The 23,793-nt window shown below is 38.4% G+C and overlaps 1 protein-coding gene across 4 annotated transcripts in view; it reads right to left on the bottom strand.

The window, feature by feature from the left end:
* The window catches only part of CNOT6 (CCR4-NOT transcription complex subunit 6), a 61,553-nt gene that overhangs the window by 33,110 nt on the left and 4,650 nt on the right, over positions 1-23,793 (bottom strand). Inside the window, exons 2-4 of one of the 4 annotated variants that reach the window (XM_061617291.1) lie at positions 19,927-20,055; positions 19,287-19,352; positions 17,424-17,472 (exon numbers count right to left, since the gene is read on the bottom strand). The exons of 2 other annotated variants lie outside the window; for them this stretch is intronic. The gene's annotated coding sequence lies outside the window, so the exon portion shown is untranslated. The remainder of the gene's footprint in view (positions 1-17,423; positions 17,473-19,286; positions 19,353-19,926; positions 20,056-23,793) is intronic. One more of the 4 variants, XM_061617292.1, reaches the window with a different exon arrangement.

Here is a 23,793-nt window from a genome sequence, read left to right as displayed (position 1 = left end):
CTTCTCCCCAAGAATCCTGGGGAGTGTAATCAGTGAAGGGTGCTGAGAGTTGCTAGGAGATGCCCTGTTCTCCTCAGAGCTTCAATCAGAGCGGCTTACTGTTAAACCACTCTGCCACTGGAGCTCTGTCAGGGGAATATGAGTCTCCTCTCAGCACCCTTCACAAACTACACTTCCCAGGATTCTTCGATTCTCTCTGACTTTTTTGTGTACCACCATGAAAATTTAAAGGGTTGTTAAGCACGCGTTTCTGAGTTCAGGACTATAAGTTTTGTAAGGTTTTGTTTTGAAATGAGATTATGGGAAGGATTGGAATGGCATACACTCTTGTGGCTGTATAATATAGCACTTGGGGGGCAGGGGAGATTTTTTTTATAATTTTTTATTCAAATTTTTCAAAAAACAAACAAAACAAAGTCAAACAACAAAAACATAACAATACAACAAAAGAAAAAAAATAGTTGACTTCCGATTTGTCGCCGATCAGCTATAAGTATATAATATATATCAAACCTGTCCCTTAATATATACATACAGGATCACTTTTCTCCATAGGTTATCTTAGTTAATCGTCAAATCCCAATATCATCATTTTATTTTGATCTTTCAACAAAAAGTCTAAGAGAGGCTTCCATTCCTTAAGAAATGTGTCTGTCGATTTTTCTCTAAGTAAGCATGTCAATTTATCCATCTCTACTAAGTCCATTAATTTCAATAGCCATTCTTCCGTTGTTGGTGTTGATTCAATTTTCCACTTTTGTGCATATAATAATCTTGCTGCTGTAATCATATATAATAAGAACATAAGAACATAAGAACATAAGAAGAGCCTGCTGGATCAGGCCAGTGGCCCATCTAGTCCAGCATCCTGTTCTCACAGTGGCCAACCAGGTGCCTGGGGGAAGCCCGCAAGCAGGACCCGAGTGCAAGAACACTCTCCCCTTCTGAGGCTTCCGGCAACTGGTTTTCAGAAGCATGCTGCCTCTGACTAGGGTGGCAGAGCACAGCCATCACGGCTAGTAGCCATTGACAGCCCTGTCCTCCATGAATTTGTCTAATCTTCTTTTAAAGCCATCCAAGCTGGTGGCCATTACTGCATCTTGTGGGAGCAAATTCCATAGTTTAACTATGCGCTGAGTAAAGAAGTACTTCCTTTTGTCTGTCCTGAATCTTCCAACATTCAGCTTCTTTGAATGTCCACGAGTTCTAGTATTATGAGAGAGGGAGAAGAACTTTTCTCGATCCACTTTCTCAATGCCATGCATAATTTTATACACTTCTATCATGTCTCCTCTGACCCGCCTTTTCTCTAAACTAAAAAGCCCCAAATGCTGCAACCTTTCCTCATAAGGGAGTCGCTCCATCCCCTTGATCATTCTGGTTGCTCTCTTCTGAACCTTTTCCAACTCTAGAATATCCTTTTTGAGATGAGGCGACCAGAACTGTACACAGTATTCCAAATGCGGCCGCACCATAGATTTATACAACGGCATTATGATATCGGCTGTTTTATTTTCAATACCTTTCCTAATTATCGCTAGCATGGAATTTGCTTTTTTCACAGCTGCCGCACACTGAGTCGACATTTTCATCGTGCTGTCCACTACAACCCCGAGGTCTCTCTCCTGGTCGGTCACCGCCAGTTCAGACCCCATGAGCGTATATGTGAAATTCAGATTTTTTGCTCCAATATGCATAATTTTACACTTGTTTATATTGAATTGCATTTGCCATTTTTCCGCCCATTCACTCAGTTTGGAGAGGTCTTTTTGGAGCTCTTCGCAATCCCTTTTTGTTTTAACAACCCTGAACAATTTAGTGTCATCAGCAAACTTGGCCACTTCACTGCTCACTCCTAATTCTAGGTCATTAATGAACAAGTTGAAAAGTACAGGTCCCAATACCGATCCTTGAGCGACTCCACTTTCTACAGCCCTCCATTGGGAGAACTGTCCGTTTATTCCTACTCTCTGCTTTCTGCTTCTTAACCAATTCCTTATCCACAAGAGGACCTCTCCTCTTATTCCATGACTGCTAAGCTTCCTCAGAAGCCTTTGGTGAGGTACCTTGTCAAACGCTTTTTGGAAGTCTAAGTACACTATGTCCACTGGATCACCTCTATCTATATGCTTGTTGACACTCTCAAAGAATTCTAATAGGTTACTGAGACAGGACTTTCCCTTGCAGAAGCCATGCTGGCTCTGCTTCAGCAAGGCTTGTTCTTCTATGTGCTTAGTTAATCTAGCTTTAATAATACTTTCTACCAGTTTTCCAGGGACTGAAGTTAAGCTAACTGGCCTGTAATTTCCGGGATCCCCTCTGGATCCCTTTTTGAAGATTGGCATTACATTTGCCACTTTCCAGTCCTCAGGCATGGAGGAGGACCCAAGGGACAAGTTACATATTTTAGTTAGCAGATCAGCAATTTCACATTTGAGTTCTTTGAGAACTCTCGGGTGGATGCCATCCGGGCCCGGTGATTTGTCAGTTTTTATATTGTCCATTAAGCTTAGAACTTCCTCTCTCGTTACCACTATTTGTCTCAGTTCCTCAGAATCCCTTCCTGCAAATGTTAGTTCAGGTTCAGGGATCTGCCCTATATCTTCCACTGTGAAGACAGATGCAAAGAATTCATTTAGCTTCTCTGCAATCTCCTTATCGTTCTTTAGTACACCTTTGACTCCCTTATCATCCAAGGGTCCAATCGTCTCCCTAGATGGTCTCCTGCTTTGAATGTATTTATAGAATTTTTTGTTGTTGGTTTTTATGTTCTTAGCAATGTGCTCCTCAAATTCTTTTTTAGCATCCCTTATTGTCTTCTTGCATTTCTTTTGCCAGAGTTTGTGTTCTTTTTTATTTTCTTCATTCGGACAAGACTTCCATTTTTTGAAGGAAGACTTTTTGCCTCTAAGAGCTTCCTTGACTTTGCTCGTTAACCATGCTGGCATCTTCTTGGCCCTGGCGGTACCTTTTCTGATCTGCGGTATGCACCCCAGTTGAGCTTCTAATATAGTGTTTTTAAACAACTTCCAAGCATTTTCGAGTGATGTGACCCTCTGGACTTTGTTTTTCAGCTTTCTTTTTACCAATCCCCTCATTTTTGTGAAGTTTCCTCTTTTGAAGTCAAATGTGACCGTGTTGGATTTTCTTGGCAATTGGCCAGTTACATGTATGTTTAATTTAATAGCACTGTGGTCACTGCTCCCAATCGGTTCAACAACACTTACATCTTGCACCAGGTCCCGGTCCCCACTGAGGATTAAGTCCAGGGTTGCTGTCCCTCTGGTCGGTTCCATGACCAACTGGTCTAGGGAATAGTCATTTAGAATATCTAGAAACTTTGCTTCTTTGTCATGACTGGAACACATATGCAGCCAGTCTATGTCCGGGTAGTTGAAGTCACCCATTACTACCACATTTCCTAGTTTGGATGCTTCCTCAATTTCATATCTCATCTCAAGGTCTCCCTGAGCATTTTGATCAGGGGGACGATAGATCGTTCCCAGTATTAAGTCCCTCCTGGGGCACGGTATCACCACCCACAACGATTCTGTGGAGGAGTCTGCCTCTTTGGGGGTTTCGAGCTTGCTGGATTCAATGCCTTCTTTCACGTATAGAGCGACTCCGCCACCAATACGTCCTTCCCTGTCCTTCCGATATAGTTTATATCCAGGGATAACCGTATCCCACTGGTTTTCTCCATTCCACCAGGTCTCCGTTATGCTCACTATATCAATGCTCTCCTCTAAGACCAAGCACTCCAGTTCTCCCATCTTGGTTCGCAGGCTCCTAGCATTAGCGTACAGGCACTTGTAAGCAGTGTCTCTCTTCAAGTGTCTTTGGCACTTGTGGTTAGGCCTGTGGTAATTTTCTATTACTATTTGTATTTTCTATTACTATTTCTATTTCTATTAAATTTTCTATATTTTCTATTGTGGTAATAATATTCTTCCATATTCCTTTTCTATTTGTTTATCCATAAAACCCAATAAAAAAATTCTGGTTTTGACTGAATATTTATCTTTAGAATTTTTGGCATCGTCCTACCTATCTGTGCCCAAAATGATTTTGCCTTTTTACACAACCACCACATATGATAAAATGATCCTTCTTGTTGTTTACATTTCCAACAAACATTAGAAACATTACTATACATTTTTGACAACTTTTCTGGAGTCATGTACCAATGATACATCATTTTATAGAAATTTTCTTTAAGATTATAGCATAATGTAAATCTCAAGCCTTTTTTCCACATATTTTCCCATTGATCCATTTGTATGTTATAACCAAAATTTTTTGCCCACTTTACCATACACTCTTTTACTTGTTCTTCTTCCATATCCATTTTCAGCAACAGTTTATACATTTTTGCAATTATATTTTCATCATTTGTACACAAACCTATTTCAAAATCAGATTTACTTATTTCAAACCCATACATTTTCTTATCCATTTTATATCTTTCTAACAATTGTAAATAGGCAAACCATTGAGAACTATATCCTTCCTTTATCAGTTGTTCTCTCTCTTTCATTATATATTCTCCATGTACATTATCTAATAGTTCTTGATAAGTTAACCATTTCTCTTTTCCAGCCATTTCTCTTCTGTAAAAAGCTTCTTGACTTGAGACACATAATGGTATTTTCAAATAGAACCTTGGTTTATATCTATTCCATATTTTCAACAGAGGACGTCTTATAAAGTGATTATTAAAGTCTACATTTACTTTTACTTTGTCATACCATAGATATCCATGCCATCCCCACTTCAGGTTATGGCCCTCCAAATCCAATAGCCTTTTATTCCTCAATAAAATCCATTCCTTTATCCAGACTAAACAACAGGCAGCAAAATAAAGTCTCAGATTTGGTAATCCCAGACCTCCTCTTTCTTTGGCGTCTTGTAGTAATTTAAATTTAACTCTTGGTTTTTTTCCTTGCCATACAAATTTAGAGATATCTTTTTGCCATTGTTTAAAAGGTAAGTCAGAGGATATTACAGGTATTGTTTGAAACAGAAACATCATTCTCGGTAATACATTCATTTTTATCACAGATATTCTACCCATTAATGACAATTGTAGTTTATCCCATCTTAGCAGATCTTTCTTAATCTCTGTCCATATTTTTTCATAATTATTATGAAACAACTTTGAATTTTTATTTGTCATAATAATACCTAAATATTTCAACTTTTTCTCTATTGTAAAATCTGTCTTGTCCATTAACTCTTTCTGCTCCCTTAAAGATAAATTTTTCACCAACATCTTTGTTTTTTGATTGTTGATCTTAAATCCTGCTAACGGTCCAAATTCTTTTAATTTGTCCATCAATGCATTAATTCCTTCCAAAGGGTTTTCTAATACAATTATCAAGTCATCAGCAAATGCTCTCAGTTTATATTCTTCTTTTTTTATCTTTAGTCCCGAAATCCTTTTATCTTGCCTTATATCTCTAAGCAACACTTCTAAGACCAGAATAAATAGAAGGGGAGATAATGGACATCCCTGTCTTGTACCCTTTTGTATTTCACATGAATCCGTTAAATCTCCATTAACAATTATCTGAGCCTTCTGAGATGTATAAATCGATCTAATCCATTTTATAAAATTGTCTCCAAAATCCATTTGCTCCAAAACCTGAAACATAAATTTCCAATTCAAATTATCAAATGCTTTCTCAGCATCTAAGAAAATCAAAGCTGCTTGTTTAGCATTTTGTTGTTCTAAATATTCCAACACATTCAAAACATTCCTGACGTTGTCACGTAATTGTCTTTTAGGTAAAAACCCCGATTGATCTTCCTGGATAAATTGTTGCAATATTATTTTCATTCTTTCTGCCAAAATCATTGTAAAAATTTTATAGTCATTATTCAATAGAGATATCGGCCGATAATTTTTTGTTTTAGTTAAATCTTGCTCCTCTTTAGGTATTAATGTTATGTTAGCATTTTTCCAACTATCCGGTATCTTCCCCTCTTGCAAAATATAATTCATTGTATACTGTAAAGGTAACAAGAGTTCTTCCTCCAAACATTTATAGTACACTGCTGATAACCCATCCGGTCCTGGCGCCTTTCCTGATTTAATTTTGCTTATAGCTTCAGATATCTCTCTTGACGTGATAGGACCATTAATAACTTGTCTCTGAAAATCTGTAATTTTAGGCAAATTCTGTTTAGATATATACTCTTCTATTTTTTCAGATGGGATTTCCTGACACTTGTACAATGTTGAATAATATTGATGAAAAACCTTTTTGATTTTTACATTATCTGTCAGCATCTCATCTCCTTCTTGTATCTTTAAAATAAGATTTTTTTGACGTTCTTTTCTTAATTTATATGCTAACCCGGTTTATTTGCAAATTCAAAAGATCTTTGTTTAGCAAAATTTAGTTTCCTTTCCATTTCTCTAACTGTCAGCATTGATACTTGATTCTGTAACATTTTAATTTGATTTACAATAGAAACTTTAGTTGGATTCTTTTTCAATTCTTCCTCTTTTTGTTTTATTTCTTCCAAAATTAATTGCATTTTCTGTTGTTTCTTTTTTTTTATTCAGAGTTACATTTAATAAAATATCCCCTCATAAATGCCTTACTTGTATCCCAGACAATATTTTCATTTGTTCCTTTATGTAAATTATGTTCAAAAAACTCTTTTAATTTCTTCTTACATTCTTGTACTACTTTATCATTAGTCTCCATCTAAATCCAAGATTTTTTTTTTTTGAAAGTTAATATCACAGGATTGTGGTCCGAAAAAGTTTTTGGTAATATATCCATTTTAAAAATGTCTTTCACTAGGTTTTTAGACATCCAAATCATATCAATCCTCGAGAATGTTTTATGTCTTTCTGAAAAATAAGTAAATTCCTTTGCGTTATCATTTATATATCTCCAGGTATCCACCAATTCTAAATTTTCCATCAATTCAAAGCAAATCTTCGGTAGTTTACCCTGTGTCTCTTTAATATTTTTTTCAGAAAGTCTATCAATTTTTGGTGAGATTACCCCATTCCAATCACCCATGACACACCAATGATCATATGAAAACTCTGACAATTTTTCCATAAGTCCTGTGTAAAACCTTGTTTTATCTTCATTGGGGGCATAAATACCCACTATCAAAGTTTTTATGCCCTGTAAAGTAATTTCAACTCCCACAAATCTACCACTATCATCCAGTAATATCAATTTAGGAAGCAATTGTGGGTTAATGTAAAGAACAACACCATTTTTTTTTAATCCAGCCAAAATAAATTTTCACCCAAATTTTTACAAATCAAATATTTGGAATCTTTCTTCTTAATATGAGTTTCTTGTAAACAAATTATATCCAATTTTATTTTTTTCAAATAATGAAACACTTTCTTTCTCTTCTGCGCCGTGTTGGCTCCATTTATATTCCAAGTTAGATATTTGTAATCCATCTTTAATCGTGTATTTTAAAATGTACCTGATGCTCCCTTTAATCCATCATCTTCCTTTCCCTCCTCTGCATGTTCCTGTTGACTTTGTTTCCCAGGAATTATATCCATATCTTTGAGTTTATCTTCTTCCATGTCTTTTGAAGCTTTTCTCAAAAAATCCCTTGCTTTTTGAACAGTATTCAATCGATATTTCTGTTGTCTGAATGTAAAAATCACTCCTTCTGGAACATCCCATCTAAATTGAATTTTGCATTGCTTAAGTTTTTCTGTAAAGAAAGCATATTCTTTTCTCTTACGTAAAAGTCTAATAGGAATTTCCTTCATCACCAGTATTTCCTTGCCATCAATTTTAAAGGTATTGTTGAAGTGTTGTTGTAATACCATATCTCTGGTCCTCTTTTTTATAAAGTGAACAAGCACATCTCTTGGAATTTTTTTCATTGTTGCATATCTGGAATTAATTCTATAAACTTTATCTATTTCAAATTCCATCCGATCTTCATTCCAATCCAAAAATTTTACTAAGGCATTAACAATTTTATCTCTGATATCTTCACCTGTTTCCTCAGGGATTGCACGGAATCTCAAACAATATTCTTTATTTCTCAATTCCATCACAGCCATGTAGTCCAAATTTTTTTCTAATTCCAGATTTAATATATCTGTTCTATTCTCCAAGATTTGTACCTTTTCTTTAGTATTTTTTACATCCTCTATTATTTGCCCAATTGTCCCTTTAATCTCATCCACTTGTATTTTAATATGATCTTTTATATCTTTCAATTCCATTTTTATTTCTTGTTTTAAATCACTAATCCCTTCCATTATTTTTTGAAACATATCTGGGGATACAGCCCCTTCCTGTGGATCAATTGAACCTCTTCGCTCCTGAGCCTTAGCTGCTTTTCTGGTTGTCATTCTCAAAAAAAGCCTTTAATTTCTGATATTAACCACTGTTCCCAAACCTAGAGGCAGTCTATTTCTTTTTTTTTTCCTCCACCAACAAAAGAGTTAATATTCCAGGCCTGTTATTATGGTCCGGCCAGCACAGTTCTTATCTACATCCAGGAATGCAAAACAATTCTGGTTCACAACACCAAGCAATTAGTAACATACACGAACAGCCGATTCGCCCAAAAAGAAGTAATCCAAGGAAAAAAATAGTCCCAAATATATTTCCATCAAATAATCAAGTTGCCTCTCATCCGTTTTAATCTTTATAATTCCAAATTCAGGCCAGCTTTTTGTCATAAAAAAAAAATAAGTTGTTTACATTTTCTTTCTTCCTTAATTTTATTTAAACGAGAAAAAGTATGACTCACCCAGGTTTCTCAATTGCTGATTCGTAAACAAATCCCTTTTACTGTAGTAATTTAAGCCAAATGATAAGATTTAGACAGAAGGAGGCTCGCTGGTTATAGAACGTTTTTAAGAAGAAAAAAAAGTCTCGCTTTTTTTCAGTACAGCTTGTTGGAAGTCCTGACTTTGTCTTCAGCCGATCGGTATGCCTTCTTATCTCAGGGAATTCCTGATCAATTCCAGCCGCCGACAGCTCAACGAAGTCCTGTGGATAATCTGTTCGGTTCACCTTTGCCTTGGAGAACATTTAAGCCAGTCAAAGTTTCCTCTTGACTGGTTTTTAATCTGAAAAAAGCTTCCTGTGAGACAGAGATCTCTCAGAGACGGCCACCAGCTGAGCACTCACTTCCGGGGGCAGGGGAGTTTCAAGGGATATAAGTAAAAATGGTGTCTTAATCAAGACTTAAAACCATGTTAAACAAGGTTTCTGTTCCAGCTGACTGATGTCCTGAACAGAAGTACTCCTATCAAAGGCTGGGAATCCTTTCAAAGGCTGTGAGCTCCGTTTTTTAAAAAATCAATAGTGTGTAAATAATTATTTAACTGGCGACCTTTTTTTCTGGTACTGCCTACATAGAGTTCTATTCATTTTATTATCTTACTCTGCATCATGGTGTTAAGAGTACTATAAGTATAATTTGCCATTTCCTTGCTCAGAGAACTTTTTAATTGGCTTAGTCTCTTTCTTTTAATTCACTTATTAATACAGGCCTATTGTGACCCACCCAGGAAACACAGCCTCCCATCCATATACTGTGGTCCATTGGGGATTTCCTGTTTTCAGTGCTTGCCTGGGACTGAAGCAAATGGGAGCTGTCCAGAACTGGGTACGCCACAATACATGGCTGGTGATTTGCATTTGACTTGATGGATCAGATGTTGTACATGTCTAACATGTCTTTTCAGCACCAGGTCAAGACTTTCCTCTTCTCCCAGGCATTTTAGCATGTGTTTTTAAATTATTTTTTAAAAAATGTGTTTTTAAATTTGTATATTTGTTTTTAATGTTTTAATTGTTGTAAACTGCCCAGAGAGCTTCGGCTATGGGGAGGTATATAAATGTAATAAATAAATAAATAACATTGAGTGGGAGGAATCTGGCACTATTTGTAATTGTCTGGTTTTATTTCATTATTTATTATTGTAAGTATATCCTGCCTTTCCTCCAAGGAGCTCAAGGTGGTGTACATAGTTCTCCCCCTCTCCATTTTATCCTCAAAACAACCCTGTGAGGTAGGTTAGGTTGAGAGGCAGTGACTGGCCCAAGTGGAGCTTCATGGCCAAGTGGAGATTTGAACCACGGTCTTTAGGTCCTAATCCAACACTCTAGCCAAATCACCACACTGGTTTTGGCACACACACACCCTACCCCAAATCTACTAAAATGTTTGAAAAGCACTCTTGGACAGCTTTGGCTATTTGTTGTAATAGGTAGGTACTGCTGGAAAAAGTTGGAATTCAAATACAAATGGAAGTTAAGCGTAGCAAAATGACTCACTTGGTTCACGTTATGCAGTTGGTGACAAGGTTTATATAATCTATTAATATTGTAACTTATTCCTGGAAATTCATAGGATTTTAACCTTGTTTTCATAAGATTTTAACCTTGTTTTCCATATATGCTGACAATCCTTAACACTGGATAAGAATTCTAAGTATTCTGCAGCTCAAACTGTGAACACAAACTTCTGAAGGTGGGAATTCCCCTTCAATGCTTGCTGAACAAAGCATTCATCCTCCTTTCTCTTCTACCCAGCAACAGGCTCAGCCAATTTAAGTCAAGGTCACATCATACTGGCTCAAGAAGCTCTGCTGACTTTCCTGTCAAATCAAGCTCTGCCTCACGCAAAGTAGGGGAGAAAACAAACTGACATTGTCCATTTGTACTGCAACAAATAAACACATGGATGGTCTTAACAAAATTCAACAGATAGCATTATTTCTTTTCAACTTAATCTATAGAACTGGAAAGTTTGTCAAGTTGCCAAAATGTTTTCAGGGCCAACTTTATTTAGCCTTTTTACCACTTGACCACCTATCCTTCTCTTTAACCCTCCAGCCAGCCTCACCTGGCTGGCTCTTTCCTTCTGGAGAAACATGAAAAGCAGCTCAAAGAATGGCATAGAGCGTACACCCTGCATGCTGATTTCCTAGAACACCTGCAGAAAGATGTTTGAAATAGTCTTTGTGTATTTTGGAAACAAAAAAAACCCAAGTCTGCTGCTTCCAAAAGCCCATTGCCTGAGTCTACCTCACTATGCTTTATGGCAGGGCCACAGGACAGTAGTTTTCATTAGAGAGCTCACACATTTTAACACTTCATGTGAAAAAACCAGGTTACTAATCTGACATTAGGGTTAAATGGATCTCAATTAAATTTAAAAAAAGTTTTAGTTACCCAAATCTGGTGTGACAAGAATGAAATAATAATAATCAGACTATTTTTTAAAAAGGAAAAGGTACAACTATATAGCATTTTTAAAATTTAATTGATTAGATTTCTGTCCCACCTTTACTTCCAAAAGGATTGTATTTGGGATCTACCATAAACCTAGGGAGTGTTAATCGCTATGGGACCTTACAGATTCCATATATCTTACTCTCATGTTTGCTCATTCAACTCAAAAGCATACAAATATGAATAAAGGTATTAAATGGTAAACGCTACTTTATGTTGATGCAGCAATGTGTTTTTTAATTAGCATTTTCATAATGGTTGATGTTCTTTGAATATTGCTGAGATATAACTGACCCCACTGCCTTTTTAATTAAACTGTCACATGTGTAGAAGGGTTATAAACAAATTTCTTACACTATTCGTGACAAATGGATAGCATAAATTATTCACAAGGCATCAGCACCTTTGTTTCATACATCATCTGATCTGATACCACAAATTACCACAGGCCTAACCACAAGTGCCAAAGACACTTGAAGAGAGACACTGCTTACAAGTGCCTGTACGCTAATGCTAGGAGCCTGCGAACCAAGATGGGAGAACTGGAGTGCTTGGTCTTAGAGGAGAGCATTGATATAGTGAGCATAACGGAGACCTGGTGGAATGGAGAAAACCAGTGGGATACGGTTATCCCTGGATATAAACTATATCGGAAGGACAGGGAAGGACGTATTGGTGGCGGAGTCGCTCTATACGTGAAAGAAGGCATTGAATCCAGCAAGCTCGAAACCCCCAAAGAGGCAGACTCCTCCACAGAATCGTTGTGGGTGGTGATACCATGCCCCAGGAGGGACTTAATACTGGGAACGATCTATCGTTCCCCTGATCAAAATGCTCAGGGAGACCTTGAGATGAGATATGAAATTGAGGAAGCATCCAAACTAGGAAATGTGGTAGTAATGGGTGACTTCAACTACCCAGACATAGACTGGCTGCATATGTGTTCCAGTCATGACAAAGAAGCAAGGTTTCTAGATATTCTAAATGACTATTCCCTAGACCAGTTGGTCATGGAACCGACCAGAGGGACGGCAACCCTGGACTTAATCCTCAGTGGGGACCGGGACCTGGTGCAAGATGTAAGTGTTGTTGAACCGATTGGGAGCAGTGACCACAGTGCTATTAAATTAAACATACATGTAAATGGCCAATTGCCAAGAAAATCCAACACAGTCACATTTGACTTCAAAAGAGGAAACTTCACAAAAATGAGGGGATTGGTAAAAAGAAAGCTGAAAAACAAAGTCCAGAGGGTCACATCACTCAAAAATGCTTGGAAGTTGTTTAAAAACACTATATTAGAAGCTCAACTGGAGTGCATACCGCAGATCAGAAAAGGTACCGCCAGGGCCAAGAAGATGCCAGCATGGTTAACGAGCAAAGTCAAGGAAGCTCTTAGAGGCAAAAAGTCTTCCTTCAAAAAATGGAAGTCTTGTCCAAATGAAGAAAATAAAAAAGAACACAAACTCTGGCAAAAGAAATGCAAGAAGACAATAAGGGATGCTAAACAAGAATTTGAGGAGCACATTGCTAAGAACATAAAAACCAACAACAAAAAATTCTATAAATACATTCAAAGCAGGAGACCATCTAGGGAGATGATTGGACCCTTGGATGATAAGGGAGTCAAAGGTGTACTAAAGAACGATAAGGAGATTGCAGAGAAGCTAAATGAATTCTTTGCACCTGTCTTCACAGTGGAAGATATAGGGCAGGTCCCTGAACCTGAACTAACAGTTGCAGGAAGGGATTCTGAGGAACTGAGACAAATAGTGGTAACGAGAGAGGAAGTTCTAAGCTTAATGGACAATATAAAAACTGACAAATCACCGGGCCCGGATGGCATCCACCCGAGAGTTCTCAAAGAACTCAAATGTGAAATTGCTGATCTGCTAACTAAAATATGTAACTTGTCCCTTGGGTCCTCCTCCGTGCCTGAGGACTGGAAAGTGGCAAATGTAACGCCAATCTTCAAAAAGGGATCCAGAGGGGATCCTGGAAATTACAGGCCAGTTAGCTTAACTTCTGTCCCTGGAAAACTGGTAGAAAGTATTATTAAAGCTAGATTAACTAAGCACATAGAAGAACAAGCCTGGCTGAAGCAGAGCCAGCATGGCTTCTGCAAGGGAAAGTCCTGTCTCAGTAACCTATTAGAATTATTTGAGAGTGTCAACAAGCATATAGATAGAGGTGATCCAGTGGACATAGTGTACTTAGACTTTCAAAAAGCATTTGACAAGGTACCTCACCAAAGGCTTCTGAGGAAGCTTAGCAGTCATGGAATAAGAGGAGAGGTCCTCTTGTGGATAAGAAATTGGTTAAGAAGCAGAAAGCAGAGAGTAGGAATAAACGGACAGTTCTCCCAATGGAGGGCTGTAGAAAGTGGAGTCCCTCAAGGATCGGTATTGGGACCTGTAATTTTCAACTTGTTCATTAATGACCTAGAATTAGGAGTGAGCAGTGAAGTGGCCAAGTTTGCTGACGACACTAAATTGTTCAGGGTTGTTAAAACAAAAAGGGATTGCGAAGAGCTCCAAAAAGACCTCTCCAAACTGAGTAAATGGGCGGAAAAATGGCAAATGCAATTCAATATAAACAAGTGTAAAATTATGCATATTGGAGCAAAAAATCTGAATTTCACATACACGCTCATGGGGTCTGAACTGGCGGTGACCAACCAGGAGAGAGACCTCGGGGTTGTAGTGGACAGCACGATGAAAATGTCGACCCAGTGTGCGGCAGCTGTGAAAAAGGCAAATTCCATGCTAGCGATAATTAGGAAAGGTATTGAAAATAAAACAGCCGATATCATAATGCCGTCGTATAAATCTATGGTGCGGCCGCATTTGGAATACTGTGTACAGTTCTGGTCGCCTCATCTCAAAAAGGATATTCTAGAGTTGGAAAAGGTTCAGAAGAGGGCAACCAGAATGATCAAGGGGATGGAGCGACTCCCTTACGAGGAAAGGTTGCAGCATTTGGGGCTTTTTAGTTTAGAGAAAAGGCGGGTCAGAGGAGACATGATAGAAGTGTATAAAATTATGCATGGCATTGAGAAAGTGGATCGAGAAAAGTTCTTCTCCCTCTCTCATAATACTAGAACTCGTGGACATTCAAAGAAGCTGAATGTTGGAAGATTCAGGACAGACAAAAGGAAGTACTTCTTTACTCAGCGCATAGTTAAACTATGGAATTTGCTCCCACAAGATGCAGTAATGGCCACCAGCTTGGATGGCTTTAAAAGAAGATTAGACAAATTCATGGAGGACAGGGCTATCAATGGCTACTAGCCATGATGGCTGTGCTGTGCCACCCTAGTCAGAGGCAGCATGCTTCTGAAAACCAGTTGCCGGAAGCCCCAGGAGGGGAGAGTGTTCTTGCACTCGGGTCCTGCTTGCGGGCTTCCCCCAGGCACCTGGTTGGCCACTGTGAGAACAGGATGCTGGACTAGATGGGCCACTGACCTGATCCAGCAGGCTCTTCTTATGTTCTTATGTTCTTATGATACAACCTTTATTTTATTATTATACAAAACAATTGTACACTAAAATATCAATTAAAACATTAAGGTGAACACTGACTGCCCCTTGCTAATTAGTTTTTATTTACTTACTTTTATTAGTGATGCCATTACCAAGGTTTGTTTTTCCCACTAACACTTCATAATTTTTTTTGCATTATCACAACTAGCATAGATTTTTGCATTTCTGTAACTGACTTAATTTTTAGAAATGTTTCTGCTAGAAAGTTGTGAAGAAAGAGAAAAGAAAGGGGGAACCCCAAGATGCTAGAAAAATATATCTAATTTTTAACAAAAGCCCAACACGTTTCAGCCCATATATGTTTAGGCCTTTGTCAGGGGAACAGCTGGTGTGAAATATCCTTCTGTGAGCAGAATTGCTTACACTAGTACAACCACCATTTCAGAAATAGGTTTTCCTCAACATTTTCCTTTGAATGTAAAATAGTCCTTTTTACAGAAGAGGAGCATGTGTTGTGCACTGTCCGAATGGGAATACGCAAGTCTCATCCACAATCTCTTTGGAGTCAGAAAGCAGCAGGAAACGATAAAAGTGTGAGATGTCTGCAAGTTCATCATTTTCTCCCTCCCTCCAAAAAAGTGCATCTACGCTGGAACAGCCTTTTAACATCACATTTTTAAATGGAAACATCAACAACATTATCAGGAACACATAGAAATAGAAGTACTGAAATGTTAGGGGAAAACAAATCTAACAGATTGAACTCAAAAGTGTCTTTTCCCTTAATTTAGCTTAATTACTAACCTCAGATTTAAGCATATAATTTGAAAAATTTCAACTCAGAATGCATCAAAAATCTTACTACATCCATCCTAGAATATCATATTTTTAAAGTTACAAGCAATCAGAACAACTTTTAACAATATACTACTATAAATAGTATTAGTGTTTACCTAAGAAATTGCAATTTCTTAGGGAGCAATCCAACTCACCCTTCTGCCGGGATGGGGTGAGTTGGATGCCACGGATCTCTGGTGGCACTGGGAGGCTCCCAGCTCTGCCAGGCTCCTCCAGCAGCAACCCTCCACCACAGGGGAGATGTGGCTCTGCCAGGAGCTTTCCGGCACTACCGGAGGTCTGCCGGGGACAGCCAGCCCATTGGATGGAAGCCCAGGAGAAGGCCCCAAAATGGGCTGTTCCAGAGGTGTGGGGGGGGAGCAGCCATGGGGGTGCTTATGCAAGATCCTTCTCGTGTTCAGACCCCTCCCCTGGGGTCCCAATACCCCCTCTGAAATCCACTGGCCAAAAGGCTGGTGGAGTAAAAAAATTTTTTTAAATCCCATTCAGGCTCATGGGGAGTGCTTACCCCCCAGGAGGCCTGTTGGCCACAGCCAGCACTCTCCAGCCAGCTTGTGCGCATAGCTCTGGAGCCTGCGGCTCCTGAAAACAAGGAGGATCTCGCAGAGCTTTCCACCAGCTCCCTGGCAGTTGGATTGCTCCCTTAGTTATACAAGCCCCCATAGTCTTGTTTCCTTGACACAGAAACCTCATACTGACTTCCCACTCATGGAAGTATCAAAATTAATGTACACCACCTAGAAACCTGAGTGTTAGTACCACGCAGTCCAAAGTGAAAGATGAAAACATAACATTTTGGCATCCAAAAGGCAAGATTCAGGAGAGGAAATTCACCTCATGATGAAGGCCAGCACAGAACAAGAGAAGACAAGATACATGAGATGGAATGTGGACCTGTGAGAGCACCACTGTCTTCACACACATTTGAACTGGGCTTAGATTTGGAGACAAAGGGTGTCAATTAGCAGCCAGGAAAGCAAGTTGCGCTTTCCAGTAAAGCCTTTGCTAATCTAGTGCCCATCAGCCTTAGCCAGAGAAGCAAAGGGGAGAATAGGGATACTTATCCTGGAAAGCTTCACAGATACAACAGAAGATAAACAAATTCCTGCTATGGTTGTGGGTTAATGGGAGCTCTACCTGCACAACCATTGGGGCTAGATGACAGATGCAGAAAAAGTTTAAGTGTGTGCATGCACGTGCACTTGAGAGAGACCCTGTTTCTGCAGGCAGATTACACTGTCTGGATTGCAAAAATTCTCCTCCAAAGCAGTAGGGTTTTGTGCAATCTGTACGGCTGGTCTATGTGCAAAAGAGTAATGTATGTATGGATACAGGTTATCTACATGACGGCACATATGTTGAGTGTCATAAATGAAATGCAAAATATTACAGAATACTGGCATTACTAGAAAGCTCCCTTATACTGAAGAACATAGAAATTTGACCAAACTGGTGCAACAGATTTTTAATAAAGCAGCTTTTTTTAAAGGAGCAGAAATTAGCATCTAGACCATTCAGGCTGATTTAACAAGAAATGAGTCTGACAGGTTGTAATCCACTGCTTCAATGAGTTTTAAGCATGTGCAATCGTGCCCAAGACTGCAACTAAGGTATTTTGGTATGTAGCTAAATCTTGATACACAATCATTTCGTTAAGATTTTACTAATCAATTTACATGTTTCCTGCTAGAATATTCCATTGACAGTAAACATTAAGCAATGCGATATTGAGTGAAATATGAGTAAGAAGATTTCTTTGTGCAGAATTCAACTCTGCCTTATTTCAAGTCTAGGCACCTCTTTACATAGTTCCCACACCGCTTACTTCTCTCACTCGCTGGAACAGAGCTATCCAGTTCAGTTGCAGGTTTTGCCTAAGAAAAGCAACATGATATTAGTAGTTAAAGTGACTTAATTGTTGTATGCCCCTCCCTTGGGGGATGAATAACGCTGACTATCTATGAATTTACAATGAAGCTTTATTTACTATTTCTTCAGCTACGGGAGGTAGGGAAAACCAAAGACAAAGTTGTGCATTTCAGATGTTTGGCTTTTAAAGTCCCCACTAGCTGCCAAAACAGAAGACGTTACAGCCTACAAGCCAACACACAGTGACAGGAAAGGGGGTTGCACTGGATGCTTGCTATCACATGGTAGCAGGCAAGGCAACAAATTCCCCTTATTCATTGTACCCAAACATTATAATATATGCAAATATGATTAAAAAGAACTCCAGTATTTGAAGCAATTCTCTCAATTATTGACTAAGTCAATTGGAACAGTTAAAAATAAGGTTATATGCATATAATCAAGATATAAATAGACAGCAATACAAGTTTGTTTCATAGACTAGAACTGCACAGGCCCTACAGAGGAATACTTGTGTCTTAATTTGACAGGTAGCCAAGAAAGCTCCTATTTTTCATTTCCTGCCTAAATGTAATGCATTTTCTCCATTGATTTCATTTCCTAACTGATTGGGTGGCTAGACAACCATTTACAAAATGTAGGTGACATTCATAAGAAGCTGGTGACCAGTAGCATCTACCTGTATACGCAAGGAAAATTTCACATCTCCACTGACCCACATTTCTGCCTGACAGAGTATGCAGTAACCTTCACTTCATCATGTGACCACATGCCATAGGTGACCAATTGCTGACAGGGCTGTATACTCCAAGCAGCCATGATGTAGTAAACAGATCTTGATCTGCTCGTTCAAGCTTTGGTTTTTTTGTGAATATAAATTTTAATCTTTAGAGGTCTCTTGAACCCTTCCATTTTTATATCTTCAGGTGTCATGAAATTTGTCTGTTTATTCACCTGTCTGCATTTGCACAGCTATAGTTTAATTTCTGTATTAGAAAAAGCACATGATGCCTTGTCTTATTTAGACGTGACAAGTTGTTTTAGAACCTTTTACTACATGGAATTAATGAAAAACACATCTGGCCACTAACATACCATATACCTCCCATAACTACACCCTCAAGGAGAATCAGAAAATGCAAGCAGCTGTGTAAATAATTTTTTACTACAAAAATAAAGAAAGCCTAGTCTTTCAAGGAGAAGTCCTCTGGCATCATAAAGACCAAACTTTTTTTTAGCTTGACTACAGACCTATATATAGTTACCTGGAAATAAGCTTCACTGAACTTAGAGGGTTTACTTTTGGTTGCATTAAGTTAAAACTTGCAAAACAAATTAAGCTTTAACAAAATATCTTCAGTCAGTTGAATGCAACTGTTACAGTTTAGTCAGAAATGCAAAGTCTTGTAACAAAGTGCTACTATTTAAATTACTAGCATGAAGTAGAAGCACATTTTTAAAAAAGGACTTGAAAGCCTTGTTACTACTTCCTTAATTTGCCAGAGCAACAAGGGTCTGTTAGTCACACTGGTGCTTCAGTGGATGTTGTCATCACTCTTGCTTTGACCCCCTCCCCAAAGAGATCAGCTCACCTGCTTTCCTCCTCTAATACACCACTGGTCATAATAAATTTGCTAGTCTCTACATCTGATGTCATTAGATTCTGGTGTTTTAATATGAGTTTTGTGTGAGCTAAGAGTCCAGAACTCATCCTAAGACAGATCATGTTATTAAAGTAAACTCCTCTAAACTAGGTATATTTGTAAATAACTCTAATTTAACTCTAATTTATCCAATATATCTTTTTAAAAAATCATACCGTGTCAGCAGAAGTTACATTTCAGATTAGAGCCCAAAATTCCAGGCTCTATCCACAAACCTATATCTAACAAAAAGAAAACATATGCTTGTTGTGAGAAAATTAGCCTTGCAAAGACAAGTTTATCCAAAACAGCTCAGCAAACCTCTACCCGGTATCGACTTAGAAAAATAGATTCAACTGACTGGGACAACTAGATGCTTAGTATCTATTGGCTTTTCATGGATACAGTTCCCAGGTGCCACTGTAAAGCAACTGTCTTATCTGTTTCCATTATCCATAACAGAGCCAAAAGCTCTCTGCAAAAAAACACAAAAAACCACCACCACCCACTCACTCTGCATATACTAACCCTGAAAAATGTATAAATTCAAATACTAAGTCCAGAACTAATGCTTTTAAGTGTATTTTGCATAATTACCACATTTTAACTTGTACTGGAACTGAGTAAGAAAAGACTGTCTGGATATGTGCATATTCATCAGTTTTGTAAATTTGCAAACCTAGCTTCTCAGTGGCTATTGTATATTTATTAAGTATAGTGTGATGCATTACATGAAACAAGCAAGAGTTTGCCCCTTGAAGTCTAATTCTCTATTGGTTGACTATTTTAAGGCTTCCAAGTTTACCCAATATTTACCAGTAAGAGTGTGCCAGGAAAATAAGGAAATTTCACGCTGCTGTGGATTTTGTACTCCCTGCCATCAGATTTGCAGTACTCCCAGTCAAATCCACATTGGAAGCCACATATGGCTGACCACTAGGAGAGCTGCAAAACAGATTAAGAAAAAGAAGAGGAAATCCAGTTACACTAACGTTCCTGTTTTTGGTAAAATGAATTGTAGCAAATAAGCTAAAAACTGTAAGACTTAAATGCTTATTTGCATTGTTTCAAAGTATCAAGACAGAAAATCTGAAACACCTGCTATTTTTATTCCCGCCCCCTTAAAGCACTGATAGTGCTTCATCGTCTTGGTGCAGCAAGTTAAGCTTGTTTTTTAGAGATAGAGAGACAGTGAAGTACCTGAAAGTCAAGGTCACTGCCGCCCACATTTTCAAGTGGGAGGGATCAAACTCTATTCTGTGCAAGTTCCAAAAGAAGTAAACTACACTATGAGAAGTCTACTGGTATGGCTTCAATGCTTTGTCTCATTTTCAGTTCTTTAATCAGAGCTAAAGTACAGTTTAATGTTATGAATCCTATAATCCAACCACTTAATACACACTGATATTGCATCTCCAAGGATGAGGATGCATTAGTGATAAAAGATTACCACAGCATGGATGTAGGCCTTAGCTATGGATACAGAACAAATGAAGTGGTTCTTAGAGATGCGGAAGAGGCAACCGGATCAACGGGCTGGATGTAGGGAAGTGGGATAAAAAAGGTAGAAGTCCCAGATGGCCCCAAACTGGATGAGGGGATCACATGGTTTCTGAAACAATGGCAAAAGGAAGAAGGGATGTCTTTAGCAAGAACTGTAAAGCTCTTCCTCTGTCATTTTCAGCTTGAGACCTTGCCAGGATACTGAAGAGAGAGGGTATAGGGAGAGATCTTATGGGTGGAAGAGTATGTTATAGTTACAAGCAGAAGTTTGAGAATGAATGCCAATAGTGTGCACAATGAGAAAGATAAGCAGGCAAAGTCTAAACTTTCAGTCATGATATATATTTGCTCTTACATTTCCTCAGCTGCTTCTGTTCAGATCATTCCAACAGCTCTCCTTTGAAATCATTAATTTAAATTCATACTTCTTTAAAATGTAGAAGTCAGACAATATTCCAAAAACCTTCATCACTGCTTTACACAACAGCTCTTAATACTGCCCTATCTCTACTGGAATGAACATAATATCTGCTAAAACAGCATTTCCTTCCTTTCAAGCTATATCACTGTCATCTTGGGACTGCCCATCTCAAAGGCTTTTTCCTCATAAACTGCTTTTAGCTGATGACCTTCTGTATAATACTGGGAAACATGTTAGTAGGCACTCATGTTGACAGTGTGTATTCCTTTCCTTGTCTGAAAGTTTTAATACATAAGTAGAAATGCTCTCTCTTCCAAGCAGGACATTCTGAGGAATTGCAACAATAAGGCTAAATGCCTATTTGGAGATAAATTGCATGAATATAACATTATTGTTCACTCTTTAAATATAGATATTCACTCAAAATACATAGGGAATAAATCCTGTACCTGCATTTCCCATGAACTCAAAACAATCTTAACCTTCACAGAGAAAACTGTGGCAAGCTACAAGCAGTATCTAATGAATACTACTCAGCACAGTGTAAACATTTAAAACACAATCCTCTTGGGTAAACTACTACATTACTCGTAGAAATCGCAAGTAAGCAGAAAGACATGAACTCTACACCAGGCTGTGCAATACAAAGATGTTATTGCGCATAAGAGGACAGCAATTTTGCTTCACCCACAATATGGGTGATGCTCAGCCTGCACATCAGTATGGCACCACAACATAGTGTTGGTTCCTTCTAACCACAATACCTCTAAAAGTAATGAAGTAAGCAAAATACTTGCAGGATTTGGTATATAGGGTGATGCTGGACAGGGGGCTGTATGCATGAACATTTGTATTCGCACACTACAAAAGTCAGGAACTTAGCATAATTTAGCTTAACATACATTTACAAATCTAGAATATTTTCCATTGTAATTATACCACCACAGACACTGAGACCTAGTTTCACTTCCACTTTAGGTTTAGTTCTCTGTGTGTTTGGAGCTGTCAATTCAATTTACAAGTCACATCTTAATTATAATATCTGTGATTCCCCCCTTCACATAACCACTATTTCCAAAGGCCATGTTGACATACCACACATGGCAAAGCAGTTTTTCTGCACACACTGACAGCACAATATAGATTACCTATACAATATGCTACTTACCAGGGAATATAGCAGTTGTGCAAAGGTGAACAGCTGACCACTCAGCACGCATGCCTGTGAACTCCTCCTTCGTCTCTCTTCTCTCATCATTTCTTACCTGCATGTGGCAGCCACCACAGTGCTGCCCTGTGTTTCCACAGCTTGGGAAAATGCAGCAAAGTACAATGGCTGCCCTCTCACAACACACATAAGCTCAGAATGGCACCTTCTACAGTACTGGGCCCAGTGTGCATATTTGGGTCAAAAATTAGAAAGATAAAAGCTTCAATAACTTTAACTGCTGACCACTATGGCAGGAAAACCACTCTGCACAAAAGAAGTCATTCTTCACTAATTCCAAGAGACTGTTAACCTTCACAGCCTGCTACCGAGGACTGTAGCACTAAAGCAGAACGCTTCCATCCTTCACGCTACTTCCAGCCTTTCTTGATGGCAGAGCCGGGGACAAACCTAAGATGTATACAAAACCTTCCAGCTATAATTTTTTGTGGTCATGATTTATTCTGTTTGGTTGGGTCAAATCTGAGGTTCTTCCCTTTTTAGAGGTTTTATTCTTGTTCAGATTCAACAGTGGCTCTCATATAATTTAGGGTATTTTCTCTTCTGCCTTGGTTAACTGTTTGATTCCCTGAATTATACACAACTTCGCACTTAGCCATTAACCAAGGGGCAAGTTATTCCTGCTGTGCATATACCCTGTTACGCTCAATGTTCACTCTGTCACAGATAAACACCAGTATGACCTTACACTAAGCTGATCCTGTACACCTTAACACTCTTAACACACATGGAAAACATTATGGGAATCTACCCCCCACCTCAGTTTTTTACCACATATACCTGAACACAACTGTACAAGTACAAAGATCTTATCAGTCTTCGTTTTCTCTCACATTCTGGGGGAAGGTTGACAAAAATCCTGACTTTCAAAGCACAGCACAATATACCGAGGAATTATGAAACAAGATGTGTTCTTACAAAACTAGCATGCCAGTTTTAAAACAGAGGTTATGTTCAGCCAGGCCTGACTTTCTCTTAACAATCTACTGTTTCTTACAGCCATCAAGTCACAGATCAGTTCTCAGCTACACTACCAGTGGTCAGCTTCTTTTTCAGGAGGTAATTTTTCACACCCTTTTTCAGGATGTGATACCTATCAAGGCTAAACTTAACAAAGTTTTAAGCTACAGACCTTGGGGAGTAATTAATGCTACTTAGGACTCCCTTCAAACTGTGTGTGCACTGACAACAGACATGTCTAACACACAAGCTGCTCAGCTTTAAAGGTAGCTACATGTGGAAAACATGTAAGAATGAGTTCATACTTTTAAGTGAAATTTTACAGACTAATTAAAATATGGGAAATTGATTTTTAAAACTTATTGCTACACTAATAGCGATCTTCTGTAGTATTTCTCTGAGCATCACAACTCAGTCTGAAGTAGGTAAGTGGGTTCTATGAAGTAATTTAGGTAGAGATCAGAATGTTGCCTCAAGTGAAATTTGAGCTTACCTTCAACTTACGAACATGAAATTTTAAAATTTGTAACACACACCTCAAATGCTTTACTGTTAATTAGTTTCATATTCT

This window comes from Rhineura floridana, chromosome 3 (genome assembly GCF_030035675.1).
Source record: "Rhineura floridana isolate rRhiFlo1 chromosome 3, rRhiFlo1.hap2, whole genome shotgun sequence".
Classification (NCBI taxonomy): Eukaryota; Metazoa; Chordata; class Lepidosauria; order Squamata; family Rhineuridae; genus Rhineura; species Rhineura floridana.
Note: the sequence above shows the minus strand (reverse complement) of the source record. Positions and strands in the feature narration are given on the sequence as shown.